General features: G+C 45.7%; 1 protein-coding gene across 1 annotated transcript in view; it reads right to left on the reverse strand.

The window, feature by feature from the left end:
- KLF16 (KLF transcription factor 16) overlaps positions 1-14,527 on the reverse strand; it is an 88,935-nt gene that overhangs the window by 29,296 nt on the left and 45,112 nt on the right. The window lies entirely within an intron of this gene.

Here is a 14,527-nt window from a genome sequence, read left to right on the forward strand (position 1 = left end):
TGCATTTTCATAATGTCTGCCATTTCGGTGTATTTGTTGCCATGGATTGAGTTAGGTTTTGCCGTACGTGTTTTTTGTTCGCTCTTAGCTTGTATTTAGTATTTGTCTCGTCCAAGGTATCCCTGAAGTCCATTTCTGCAGCACCGAGCAATAGCACATTATTAACATTTGGCACCCCCACAGTACCATTGCGCAACATCACATTATCACTTTTGCCCACTACAGCCGTATTTAGTACACCCCTAGTCTCATTTAGATATAGTACTGCAGTACCGTACATCTGCAAAGCATGCTTTTTTTGCTGTAATTGTGTGTTGAAGGTAAAAAAAAATGTACTAAAGCGTGCACTTCTGGCTGGTGGTGTGTGTGACTGTTGAAAGCGTGGACTGATGCATGTTTGTGTGCATGTATGCATGTTGAAAGGATGCACTGCTGACTGATGTGTGTGTACGCCTGGTGAAAGTGGGCATTGCTATCTATTGGTGTATGTGCCTGTTAAAAGAGCACATGTTTTTATTGTATGACATTTGCCTGTTGAGTAATGCTGTAGTGGTAATGAGTGGTGCTTTGGTGTTAAATGTTTGTGTGTGGTTGTAGTGTGATAGTGTTTTTTTGTTGAATGATACTGTTTTGTTGGTCTAGAGTGATGTTGGTGTGTTGCTGAGTGATGTTAGTGTGGTGCTTAGTAATGCTGTTGTTGTGATGTGTTGTTCTGTGCTAGTGATGAGTGGTGCTGTGTTGGTGTTTAATAATTACCAGCACAGCATATCTCAGCACCACAACAGTTGCACTTCTCCCAACAATGGCATCACTGATGTCCACAAATGCAACACCTAGCAATTCCACTTTATCATTCTGCACCCCCACAGTACCATTGAGCAACAATACAGCATCACTCTGCCCCACCACAGCCCCATTTAGCTCTCGAACAGTGCCATTCATACATACTACAGCTGTAATGATGACTTGTGTATATACACCTTGTGATAGAGTCCATTGATGTGTGTGTGTGTGTGCTTCTTCAAAGAATCTATTTTTGTTTATTATGAAGTTTGTCTGCTGAGTAATGCTGTAGTGGTGATGAGTGGTGCTGTTGTGGTAATTGTGTTTGTGTGTAGTTGTAGTGTGATAGTGTGTTGTTGTTGAATGATGCTGTTGTGGTGGGGCAGAGTGATGTTGGTGTGTTGCTGAGTGATGTTAGTGTGGTGCTTAGTAATGCTGTTGTTGTGAAGTGTTTTTCTGTGCTAGTGATGATTGGTGCTGTGTTGGTGTTTAATAATTACCAGCACAGCATATCTCAGCACCACAACAGTTGCACTTCTCCCAACAACGCCATCACTGATGTCCACGAATGCAACGCGCAGCAATACCACTTTATCTTTCTGCACCCCCACAGTACCATTGAGCAACAACTCCGCATCACCCTGCACTACCACATGTGTTGTTTACACAACAACAGTGTCATTTATACCTACTACAGCAGTACTGATGACTGTTATGTGTGTATGCCTGGTGAAAGTTCCCATTGATAGCTGTTGTTGTGTGTGACTGTTAAAAGCGTTCAAGTTTTTATTGTATGACCTTTGTCTGCTGAGTCATGCTGTGGTGGTGATTAGTGGTGCTGTGGTGGTAAGTTTTTGTGTCGTTGTAGTGTGATAGTGTGTTGATGGTGAGTGTGGGTGAGGTGTTGAGTGTGAGGGGATGATGGTGTGATGGTGACTGTGTGAGGGTGAGGGTGAGTGATTGTTGGCGAGGGTGAGGCTCTGAGTCTTATTGAGAATGTGAGTGGGTGTGCGAGGATGTGTTAGATTGTGTGAGTGTGTGAGTGTGGATGTGTGTGAGGGTGGGGTTGTGTGAGCGTGTGGGCATGTGAGTGTGTGGTAGAGGTTATGAAGTTGATTGAGGGTGTGTGAGTGTGTGAGGGTGAGTGAGTATGTGTGATGTTGAGGATGTGAAGGTGTGTGAAGGTGGGGCTCGTTGAGGATGCCTGAGTGTAATTGAGGGTAAAGCGTTGAGGGTGAGTGAGGGTGAGGTGTTGAGGCTCACTAAGGGTGAGGGTGGGTGAGCGTTAGTGAGCGAGGGTGATTGAGTTGATGAGGGTGATGTGTTGATGTTGAGTGAGGGTGATCTGTTGTGGTTGAGTCAGGGTGAGTAGTTGAGGGTCAGTGAGGATGAGGGTGAGTGAGGGTGAGGTGATGAGGGTGAGGGCCTGAGGGTGAGTGAGGGAGTCTGATTGTGGTTGACTTTTTGAGGCTGTGGGTGAGTAAGGGTGAGGTGTTGAGGGTGATGGGCTGAGGCTGAATGAGGGTGAGGTGTTGAGGGTGAATGAGTGTGAGGGTGAGTGAATTTGAGGGTGATGTTTTGTGGGTGAGTGCGGGTGATTGATGGTGAATGACGTTGAGGGTGATTGAGGGTGAGTGGATGATTGTGTGAGGGTGAGGGTGAGTGATTGTGTGTTAGGGTGAGGGTGTGAGTCTTATTCAGAATGTGTGTGGGTGTATGTGGATGTGTGAGTGTGTGAGTGTGCGTGTGTAAGGGTGGGTGGTTTGTGATGTTGGGGCATGTGATGGTGTGGTTGAATTCATGATGTAGAGTGAGGGTGTTTGAGGGTGAGTGAGGATTTGTAGTGAGTGAGGGTGATTGAGTTGTTGAGGGTTAGGTGTTGATGTTGAGTGAGGGTGATGTGTTGTGGGTGAGTCATGGTGAATAGTTGAGTCTGAGTGAGGGTGAGGGTGAGTGAGGGTGAGGTGATGAGGGTGAGTGCTTGAGGGTGAGTCGTTGAGGGTGAGGTGTTGAGGGTGAGATGTTTGAGAGTGAGATGTTGATGGTGAGTGAGAGTGATGTGTTGGTTGAGTTGTTGAGGGTGAGTGGTTGAGGGTGAGTTGTTGAGGGTGAGTGGTTGAGGGTGAGCAGTTGAGGGTGAGCGGTTGAGGGTGAGCGGTTGAGGGTGAGCGGTTGAGGATGAGTGGTTGAGGGTGAGTGGTTGAGGGTGAGTGGTTGAGGGTGAGTGGTTGAGGGTGAGTGGTTGAGGGCGAGTGGTTGAGGGCGAGTGTTTGAGGGAGAGTTGTTGAGGGCAAGTGGTTGAGAGTAAGTGGGTGAGGGTGAGTGGGTGAGGGTGAGTGGGTGAGGGTGAGTGGGTGAGGGTGAGGGTGAGTGGGTGAGGGTGAGTGGGTGAGGGTGAGTGGGTGAGGGTGAGTGGTTGACGGTGAGTGGTTGACGGTGAGTGGTTGACGGTGAGTGGTTGACGGTGAGTGGGTGAGGGTGAGTGGTTGAGGGTGAGTGGTCGAGGGTGAGGGGGTGAGGGTGAGTGAGGGTGAGTGAGGGTGAGTGAGGGTGAGTGAGGGTGAGTGAGGGTGAGGGGTTGAGGGTGAGGGGTTGAGGGTGAGGGGTCGAGGGTGAGGGGTTGAGGGTGAGGGGTTGAGGGTGAGGGGTTGAGGGTGAGGGGTTGAGGGTGAGGGGTTGAGGGTGAGGGGTTGAGGGTGAGGGGTTGAGGGTGAGTGAGGGTGAGTGAGGTTGAGGGTGAGTGAGGGTGAGGTTGAGGGTGAGTGGTTGAGGGTGAGTGTTTGAGGGTGACTGTTTGAGGGTGAGTGATTGAGGGTGAGTGTTTGAGGGTGACTGTTTGAGGGTGACTGTTTGAGGGTGAGTGGTTGAGGGTGAGTGGTTGAGGGTGAGTGGTTGAGGGTGAGGGGTTGAGGTGAGGAATTGAGGCTGATGTTTTGAGGGTGAGTGAGGGTGAGATGTTGATGGTGATTCAAGGTGAGATGTTGGGTGAGGCGTTGAGGGTGAGTGACTATAGAATTTTTCTACCTTACTGTCATTCGACTTGAACTGTCAGCGCCAAGTTACCCTTAAAAATAGCATGAGACGTTGAGGGTGAGGGGGAGTGAGGGCGATGCTGAGGTGTTGAGTGAGGGTGAGGGGTTGAGGGTGGGTGAGGGTAGGTGAGTGTTGAGGGTGAGGGTAGGTGAGGGTTGAGGGTGAGGGTGATTGGTTGAGGGTGAGTGGTTGAGGGTGAGTTGTTGAGGGTGAGTGGTTGAGGGTGAGTGGTTGAGGGTGAGTGGAGGAGTTTTGATAAAAATCAATAAAGTTTACAGACGCCAATTTCAACCTTAATGTAATTTGACTGTAACTGTCTGATCCAAGTTACGCTTTACAAATGGCATAAGGAGTTGAGGGAGAGGGTGAATGTGAGTGAGGGTGAGGTTGAACTGTTGAGTGTGAGTGAGGGTAAAAGTGAGGGTGAGTGAGGCGTTCAGTGTTAGTGTGGGTGAGATATTGAATGCGAGTGAGGGTAAGGGTGATTGAGTCATTGAGAGTTAGTGAGGGTGAGGGGTTGAATGTCAGTGATGGTGAGGTGTTGAGGGTGAGTGAGGGTGAGGGTGAGTGAGGGTGAGTGGGAGGGGTTGAGGGTGAGTGAGGTGTTGAGGGTGAAGTGTTGATGTAGGTGAGGGGTTGAGGGTGATGGAGGGTGAGTGAGGGGGAGGGGTGCAAGGTGAGGGGTTGCGGGTGAGGGTTGGGGGTGAGGGGTTGAGGGTGAGGTGTGGGGGAGGGGTGCAAGGTGAGGGGTTGCGGGTGAGGGTTGGGGGTGAGGGGTTGAGGGTGAGGTGTTGAGGGTGAGTGAGGGTGAGATGTTGAGGGACAGTGGTTGAGGGTGAGTTGTTGAGGGTGAGTGGTTGAGGGTGAGTGGTTGAGGGTGAGTGTTTGAGGGGGAGTGTTTGAGGGTGACTGTTTGAGGGTGAGTGGTTGAGGGTGAGTGGTTGAGGGTGAGTGGTTGAGGGTGAGTGGTTGAGGGTGAATGGTTGAGGGTGAATGGTTGAGGGTGAGTGGTTGATGTGTGTGTGGTACCGTTAAAATAGAGTGGGGGATTTAGAAGATGGTACATATTTTTCTTATGCCAATAAATAAATCTAGAGACAGGTGTGGCGAAATGTTTTGAGCTGATGTACTTGCCATTAAAGTTGGGGTTTTTTTTTTGTTATAGCATGCCTACATTAATGTGTGTGTGGGAACGTTAAAATACAGTGGTGATTATCCCAAAAATGCAAAATCGCAAATGTTTCAGTGAGGCAACATAGAAAATCTTTAGTCTGTAAGTTACCCTTAAAAATAGCATGAGGGGTTGATGGTGAGGGCGACTGGGTGCGGGTGAGTGGGTGAGGGTGAGTTGCTGAGGGTGAGTTGTTGAGGGTGAGTTGTTGAGGGTGAATGTTTGAGGGTGACTGTTTGAGGGTGAGTGGTTGAGGGTGAGTGGTTGAGGGTGAGTGGTTGAGGGTGAGTGGTTGAGGGTGAGTGGTTGAGGGTGAGTGGTTGAGGGTGAGTGATTGAGGGTGAGGGGTTGAGGGTGAGGGCGAGTGAGGGCAAGGCTGAGGTGTTGAGTGAGGGTGAGGGGTTGAGGGTGGGTGAGGGGTTGTGGGTGAGGGAGGGTGAGTGAGGGTGAGGGAGGGTGAGTGAGGGTGAATGCTTGAGGGTGAGGGGTTGAGGTGAGGAATTGAGGCTGATGTTTTCAGGGTGAGTGAGGGTGAGATGTTGATGGTGAGTCAAGGTGAGATGTTGGGTGAGGCGTTGAGGGTGAGTGACTATAGAATTTTTCTACCTTACTGTCATTCGACTGGAACGTGGGTGAGGGAGGGTGAGTGAGGGTGAGGGAGGGTGAGTGAGGGTGAATGCTTGAGGGTGAGGGGTTGAGGTGAGGAATTGAGGCTGATGTTTTCAGGGTGAGTGAGGGTGAGATGTTGATGGTGAGTCAAGGTGAGATGTTGGGTGAGGCGTTCAGGGTGAGTGACTATAGAATTTTTCTACCTTACTGTCATTCGACTGGAACTGTCAGCGCCAAGTTACCCTTAAAAATAGCATGAGACGTTGAGGGTTAGGGCGAATGAGGGCGAGGCTGAGGTGTTGAGTGAGGGTGAGGGGTTGCGGGTGGGTGAGGGTAGGTGAGTGTTGAGGGTGAGGGTGAGGGTAGGTGAGGGTTGAGGGTGAGGGTGATTGGTTGAGGGTGAGTGGTTGAGGGTGAGTGGTTGAGGGTGAGTGGTTGAGGGTGAGTGGTTGAGGGTGAGTGGTTGAGGGTGAGTGGTTGAGGGTGAGTGGTTGAGGGTGAGTGGTTGAGGGTGAGTGGTTGATGTGTGTGTGGGAACGTTAAAATAGAGTGGGGAATTTAGAAGATGGTACATATTGTTTATGGCAATAAATAAATCTAGAGACAAGTGTGGCGAAATGTTTAGAGCTGATGTATTTGCCATCAAAGTTGTCTTGTTTTTTGTTATATCATGCCAACATTAATGTGTGTGTGGGAACGTTAAAATACAGTGGTGATTATACAAAAGAAGGCAAAATCGGAAATGTTTCAGTGAGGAAACATAAAAAAATTTAGTCTGTAAAAGCGTAAACGTAGAATAAGACGAATTTACATACCACGCAGTCGAGGAAACTTGTCCAAAAATAATCATGGTTATGTAAAGTAAATAAGTATTGTTAAAATAACTACACGTTTCTAGTGTTAATATTTGCGTACAGTGACATTGCTTACGTTTCGCAAAAAAGTTTTACGTTTGTAGTGTAAGTATTTCCTTTCAGTCGTTTTTTTTTTGGGGGGGTGGGGGGGGGGGGGGGGGTTGGTGTTGTTATCGAGCTAACACCCGCGTCGCATCCTGCTGTTCTAAATTAGCACATCCCCAAAGGAACTTCACAAGTGATTACAATCTTGGCGACGGCGCTTAAAGTAGTCTAGCATCCTGTAGTTTTCGTGACGAAAGCCTTGCAGTCTGTGGCCTGACTTTGTGTTCATGTAAATGGGACTAAAATGTTTTATTTTAGGTGCAATGCTAGAGATACAATCGGTATTTTTAACGTAGCACGCTTTATTTCGTGGTGTAGACGATTTCAGTGGTAGTACTGCAGATTTGTCAATGTACAAGCCGATGTAACTTTTAAAGCGTATGTCATTATCTCGTGGTGTAGACGATTTCTGTTTAAAGTATATACTTTCGTGTGCCAAACAGTTTCACGTGGGGAGACAAAATGGGGAGGGGGCGGATCCGGAGGTGCGTCTGGAGAGGGGGAGTTGAAATGCGAGCATGGCTGTGTACGGGGACAGAGGGGGGGGGTTCGGGCGTTAGTGGGTTGTGGAAGACATGTGGAAGGATGTACAAATGTTTGGTAACAAATAAGTATGTTTCATTGTCCACTAAAATACATTTGCCGAAGTTAGAGTTGAAGAGGGAAATGTTTTCTGAAAGGAATAAAAAAGTCGTGATAATGGTAATACTTTCGTGTGCCAAACAGTTTGACGGGGGTACGATCCGGAGGTGCGTCTGGAGAGGGGGAGTTGAAATGCGAGCATGGCTGTGTACGGGGACAGAGGGGGGGGGTTCGGGCGTTAGTGGGTTGTGGAAGACATGTGGAAGGATGTACAAATGTTTGGTAACAAATAAGTATGTTTCATTGTCCACTAAAATACATTTGCCGAAGTTAGAGTTGAAGAGGGAAATGTTTTCTGAAAGGAATAAAAAAGTCGTGATAATGGTAATACTTTCGTGTGCCAAACAGTTTGACGGGGGTACGATCCGGAGGTGCGTCTGGAGAGGGGGAGTTGAAATGCGAGCATGGCTGTGTACGGGGACAGAGGGGGGGGGTTCGGGCGTTAGTGGGTTGTGGAAGACATGTGGAAGGATGTACAAATGTTTGGTAACAAATAAGTATGTTTCATTGTCCACTAAAATACATTTGCCGAAGTTAGAGTTGAAGAGTGAAATGTTTTCTGAAAGGAATAAAAAAGTCGTGATAATGGTAATACTTTCGTGTGCCAAACAGTTTGACGGGGGTACACAAAATGGGGAGGGGGCGGATCCGGAGGTGCGTCGTGAGGGGGAGTTGAAATGCGAGCATGGTTGTGTACGGGGACAGAGGGGGGTGGTTCGGGCGTTAGTGGGTTGTGGAAGACATGTGGAAGGCTGTACAAATGTTTCGTAACAAATAAGTATGTTTCATTGTCCACTAAAATACATTAGCCGAAGTTAGAGCTGAAAGGAAATATGTCGTGGTAATGGTAAGACTTTCGTGTGCCAAACAGTTTCACGGTGGTAGACAAAATGGGGAGGGGGCGGATCCGGAGGTGCGTCGTGAGGGGGAGTTGAAATGCGAGCATGGTTGTGTACGGGGACAGAGGGGGGTGGTTCGGGCGTTAGTGGGTTGTGGAAGACATGTGGAAGGCTGTACAAATGTTTCGTAACAAATAAGTATGTTTCATTGTCCACTAAAATACATTAGCCGAAGTTAGAGCTGAAAGGAAATATGTCGTGGTAATGGTAAGACTTTCGTGTGCCAAACAGTTTCACGGTGGTAGACAAAATGGGGAGGGGGCGGATCCGGAGGTGCGTCGTGAGGGGGAGTTGAAATGCGAGCATGGTTGTGTACGGGGACAGAGGGGGGTGGTTCGGGCGTTAGTGGGTTGTGGAAGACATGTGGAAGGCTGTACAAATGTTTCGTAACAAATAAGTATGTTTCATTGTCCACTAAAATACATTAGCCGAAGTTAGAGCTGAAAGGAAATATGTCGTGGTAATGGTAAGACTTTCGTGTGCCAAACAGTTTCACGGTGGTAGACAAAATGGGGAGGGGGCGGATCCGGAGGTGCGTCGTGAGGGGGAGTGGAGAAGGAGGGGGGAGTAGAGTAGGGGAGGCACGGCCTAACATCCGTGCAATCAAAAAGTGAAGAGGCGGAGCTGGGGGAGGCTGTCAGAGAGAGAGAAGGCAATGCAGGCTTGTGCACGCGCTTTTAAGCTGTTTGCGCATGCGCATTAGTCTAAAATGTCTCGTGCACTGCAAGGAATCGCCACGATTCCTTGAAAGTTGGATAAAGAGTGGATAAGCCCCCATAGTCTCGCAAGCTCGATGCGCATGCGCATCGACAGGCGAGACCTAAAAAGGTAGTACCATTTCTGAATTTTGAGGTAATATTTTATTCCATGTCAGGTTTAACATTCTTTTTTTTACATAAATCCTTCTAACTATACAGAATTTGCATGGGATAGTTCAATTTCTTAAAACCAGACAGCTCAGATCTGGGGAGAGGAATTGGCCTAATGGCTACGGTGACTGACCTCAAATCTGGGGAACTGGGTTCGAGTCTCGGCAATGACGCTGAACATCCTGTGATTCTGGGCAAATCACGTAATCTCCACGTGCCTAACAAACATGAATGTGCCCTCATGTAATGCAACTGGTGCTATATAAAGTGCTCTGATACCCTATTCGGGTCAAGTTCGCACTATATAAAACTCTGCAAGAAAAAATACTTTGGTGGACGAAGAGATTTTAAACATTTTGGCATTCGCATTAGTTTCATCCACGTTAGTTATTCCACTGAGAATATCCTCCATGGAAAGAACGATCTTTGTCGGGTGAGGACCATGTTCTTATATGCACCACACCAGGCATTTAAGATAGCAACCAGTCGGCCAAGTGTAGTAAATGTATTAAACACACAAGGCAGCTTCCAATTTACCACCGGAGCTGTAAATAGCAGTAGTCCTTTATGTGCCGGATACTTTTATAATAATTAAGATTCCCCATTTTCAGTTTTGAATGATTTTTACAGATTACTAAAGACAGAAAACACTATTTTTCTGTATGGAGTTATTTTTAAGAACAGAAAAAATACAGAAAATTGGACTTCTTTTCCAAAGCTCCAAATTCTGCCACTCAAGCGTTCCAGGCCAATACGTCTGCGGTGACAGCATGGAAAGTGGAAGAAATTGATGAAAACTATAACTTCATATATGCACTTGTTTGTGCTATAATGCTCATATTCTCATGGGTGTTTTTACATTATATGTGGCTGCATATAGTGCTAAAAGTAGAAGGGCATCAAACTACAAGTACACAATTATTCCTCAAATAAATGTGAACCTGCACTAGGTACAGCATCATTTATTCATGAAAAACAAATTAAAAGTGCATGAACACGAATAATATGACCAACAAATAAATATGGATAAGACATAGGTAAATGTAAAAAAAAAAAAAAGTAGCATCTAGCCAGGAGCCTGTTTGATGTCTGGTAAGATCCCACTTCTCTCTGGCTTCAAACTTGAATTTCTCTTTGTGGTTAGAAAAGCCTCTACATTTTAAAATTTGATAAAACAAACCAAAGGGTACTCTTGCTTTAGACTTACAACCCAGAACATGACAGCGTAGTGAAAATCTAATGAGCCATTTTTAGTAACAACTGTTTATGTTCAGATGGATAGACGGGTTATGTTACAAATGCAAATGGAAGAAGAAGAAATCCCATCTTTAAATGCACACAGCATATATTTATATTCACTGGAAAAAACACAAATAAAGTGGAGTCATGGTACCTACTGAAAACCGACAAGCCGTTGAAATTCCACATTATGGTTAGGGCTGCAACCCACAAATCACACAACAGCTATGCAAAGCATAACACGCAATGCTCTGGATGTGACCGATACATATACAAATGTTGTGAATAATCTTACAGATCAAGTTACATATATTATCCTAGGAAAGAGACAACTACGAATGTAGTGTTATTTTTATTTTGGGTACTTTTTACTTAACTAAATTATCATTTTAGGTGCAGTAACTTCTTGGGATAAATATTATGATTTCAAAAGCACTGCATCTGGTGTGCAAGTTATGGATTGCATGTCTGCTGTGCAACATGGATTATGGTCCTAATCAAATTTACGTAGTTTTTCAGTTTCAATTTGCAACAAGCTCCACTTGAACTGAGTTTTTTTAGAGACTTTTTTTATAACCAAGCTAACCATAAGATCTTTGTGCACTGGGACTTGGTATAGAGCATCACTCGCTAGACGGAAAGGTGAGTGACTATGCAATGAGCCCAGTGATGCATTCATTGTGTTTGGTGGTCGTGGGTGGGTGTGGTGTGGAGACAAAATATGTACGATGCATGCTTCTATAACTGGCTGCAGTGATGCATGCAGTCTGCATGATATTGATAAGTAAGACCTGTGCCTTTACGTGTTTATTGCCTTCCTTTTCAGTTTGAGCCTAAGCAACGCGCATGCGCTGTCTCTTAGAGACATGATGTATTTAGTGTGTGCGCTTACAGCACTTCCATTGGATTTTTATTGATAATTGGATTGTCCTTCAAAAAAGATTGCTCACTACAGGTTAATCCTTTTTCTTTGTCCCGCCCTGTTGTCATTTGCAAAAGACACACAATTGATGGACGGAATGCAGAACAAATCAAAACATTCACTTCCAGTCAAGAGATCTGGTTAAATCCATCATTCTTTTGCCCACCATGCCTCCCTAGTTTAGACCTGGCAATATGCAAATCAGTCTTGACCCTGTGCCTCATGGGAACAGTCCAGCCCAAACTGCCAAGCCAGGCCCTCCCTGGACCGGAAACAAGCATCCCAGGACCTGTTTCGGGGTTTCACCCCTCATCAGCCAGGATGGCTTGAATCCAGTGGCAGTGTCATTTACACCCTCACAAGGAGCAGTGCCAAACTTCCCATATGTTTACTCTGTCATCTTTATGTGTTGTTTTACTGGAACTCTTTTTTTCTTTCACTCGCTCTGCTATTTCGTTCCTGCCCCAGTGCAGCACCATCGTTGACCCGATTTTGTAAATTAAGATGCTTTGCCAACACATGCTTGTTATCACACTTAAGGTAAATCTATTATTTTTTCAAACGCTTTGTGAAGTGTGTGTACAAGCTTTGTTTATGGTAGGCACGGGAGAGCCAATGCAGCAACTGGAACCCAGTTCCAGTTCGGTAGCTTTGGATGTTTCGCCACTACCTCCCTATGGAGAACTGAAGGAGAGTTCATTTGTTTTTGCGCTGTGTTCCTCATGCACATCTCGCCACCTGCGCTGCTCTCTTTTACCTGCCTCTTTCCTGTTGCGTTGAATTGTGCGCTTCCCCAACTGCCTACCCTGCTCCCGCGCTCTTCATGTTGCTTTCACGTCCCTCCGGACCTCTCCACGTTGCTTTCGTATCCATTCCCCCACCCAACCCCATATTGCTCTCACATTCATCCCCCCAACCTCCCGGTGTTGCCTCTGCACCACCCAAACCTCTGCCTTGTTTATGTTAATGCCGTACAACTAATTGTGACTGACTTCCGTTCCTACTGAACCAGGCTGTAAGACTGGTGTTACTGGCAGTGGGAATACAGATTTTTTAAAACAGATGTCTGTTCGGAAGTCTGCTTAGTTCGCCTAACTCTGTCATGGCCGCGCATAGCACAAGGCTCCGCCCAGAAGGTATAGTATTACTGACAGTGGCAGCATAGGTTGTCGGCTGTAATGCTGTCTTGCAGCAACAGATAGCTGGCTACTCACACTTTCAAGAAGCAGAGCACGCAAATCACACGGAATTCAGGCAAAGGGCAAAAGCTGGACGGGCTACAGCACCAGCACAAACCCCCTTCCGACACCACCCTTCCTTTAAAACTCGAGGACACAGGAGCAGCCTCATCACACCCACTGGAACAAGCAGGAACCCATGGTTCCACCCGTTGTCACACCTAGTGAGTCTGTGCCATCGGCTGCAGATGTCTTTGTTTGCACCCTTTCATTTGGGAAATAGCTTTTAGGCATAATATTTGTGTAGGTTAAAAATTAGATTGGCTGCTCAGCTGAAGCATTCTTTGCCCGTGAATTTGCCGAGCCCCTCAAACTGTTCATCACAGAGCAGCTTAACCACAATATGTTGATGCCGATAATGTGAATATAGATCAAGTAGTTATCATGGGAAGCACAGTGCCTAATGCAGGGGTTGCTGCAGTGTGCTAAGTTCCTGACTGGCAGAGCGTCTGCACAGTAATCTATCCCATCAGTGAGCAGCAATGAAATTAGAGCAGGGAACTTTTCTCCCTGGATTTGACGATTTGATGACATTGAGCTGTTCGAGTTCCCTGTCCATGCTGCTGCAGTCCAAATCTGGGTTAGTACTTTACTTGGAGCATGCCTAAAATAATTGGCAGAACCACTAGACCCCAAAGGCAAGAGCTCTTGCTTTGCCAATGCTTTTTTTGTTGGTAGCTACTTACACATGAGAAAATAAGAGAAATAAAAAAAGTTACCCATAAGATCAGTGTAGCCTTTGCTTTTTCAGTAAGTTATTTTTGGGATCATAAACCACATGCAACAGTTCCCTACATCCAACCAACAATGGGCAATCAGACCCCAATGCACCAGGCCTGAGGGCGTGTATAGTAGGGAGTAGGGGTATGCCACAGTAAATGGCCAGTGTTAAGAGCTACTGGTTCCCAAATGCGGTACCTATTGGCTTTGCTAATGTGTGTTTCTTCTTCACCTCACTCCACCTTTTTCAACACGAGATAACTATTTTTTCTGAAAGTAGGTGGCTTTCTTTTCCATTTTTTAAAATAAAGGCCCTCTTTTCACATGCCATTACTGCAACTTTGCAAGCTTCAATTGATCAATGTCATGCAATCCAAATTTTTTTACATTTGATATGTGAATTAGAAATTTCTTCTTGAAATATTTCAAATAAAATACATAAAAATTAAAAGAGAACCCCCACCAAGATTGTAGCAACTTTCAGTGTGGATACAGAAAAGAAAAGTGTGCTTTTGAGGCATCAGTGCTTCAGCGCTTTTACATTGCGCATATGGATGAACCAAGCGGCATGCAAAATGTCATCATCCCAACGATTACCTCTCTCGTATCTGAACTTAAAGTGAGTAGTGCTCATAGTGACGGAAACCCAAAAGTTTACATACTGGCCTAATCCATAGTTTGCATGGTCAATTATACGCAGGGCAGAAATAGGCAGAATGATGGGGAGTTTCCTCCGTGGAGGTACACGAAGGACACTTGTTAGAGCTACGGTATTGCACATCCCCTTTTATACAGAAGCCATTTAACGGCAGAACTCCGTACATCCATTTAAAACAAGCATTTGCAATGAAATAGGTCTCGCATTATGAAAGTTTGAGCTATTGGTCTTGTAAATGACAATTTTTTTATTTATGTGTTGGTTTTGAAAATAGCTAAATTAATAGCTTTGTCATTTACAATGCCAATAGTTATAACTTTCGCAAATGTGACACCTATAGCATTTGTAATGCAACATGTTTTGTATTTACGTGACTTAGATGTATTGATATTACAAATAATGGCTTTTAATTTTTGTAAATAATTAATACTTAAATAAAAGTGATTGTAATTTATAATGGCAATAGCTTAAACTTTTGTAAATAATTTTTGCGAAGATTATGTTCAGTGTATTTTATTGTGATGAAAATCCAAGAACAGAAGTGAAATATTAACATCTTTTTGTGACATTTGTAATAAAGCTTGAAACATTGAGAGGAAATATTTGAACCACTTGTTGTTGAATGGTTGCACAGATTGATGCTGTGATGGCGCGGAGTGATGTTGTGGTGGCGCTGAGTGATGCTGTGGTGGTGCTGAGTGATGCTGGGGTTGCGCTGAGTGATGCTGGGGTGCTGCTGTGGTGGTGCTGAGTGGTGCTTTGTGATGCTGTGGTGGTGCTGAGTG

The sequence above is a fragment of the Lissotriton vulgaris genome, chromosome 12 (assembly GCF_964263255.1).
Source record: "Lissotriton vulgaris chromosome 12, aLisVul1.2, whole genome shotgun sequence".
NCBI lineage: Eukaryota > Metazoa > Chordata > Amphibia > Caudata > Salamandridae > Lissotriton > Lissotriton vulgaris.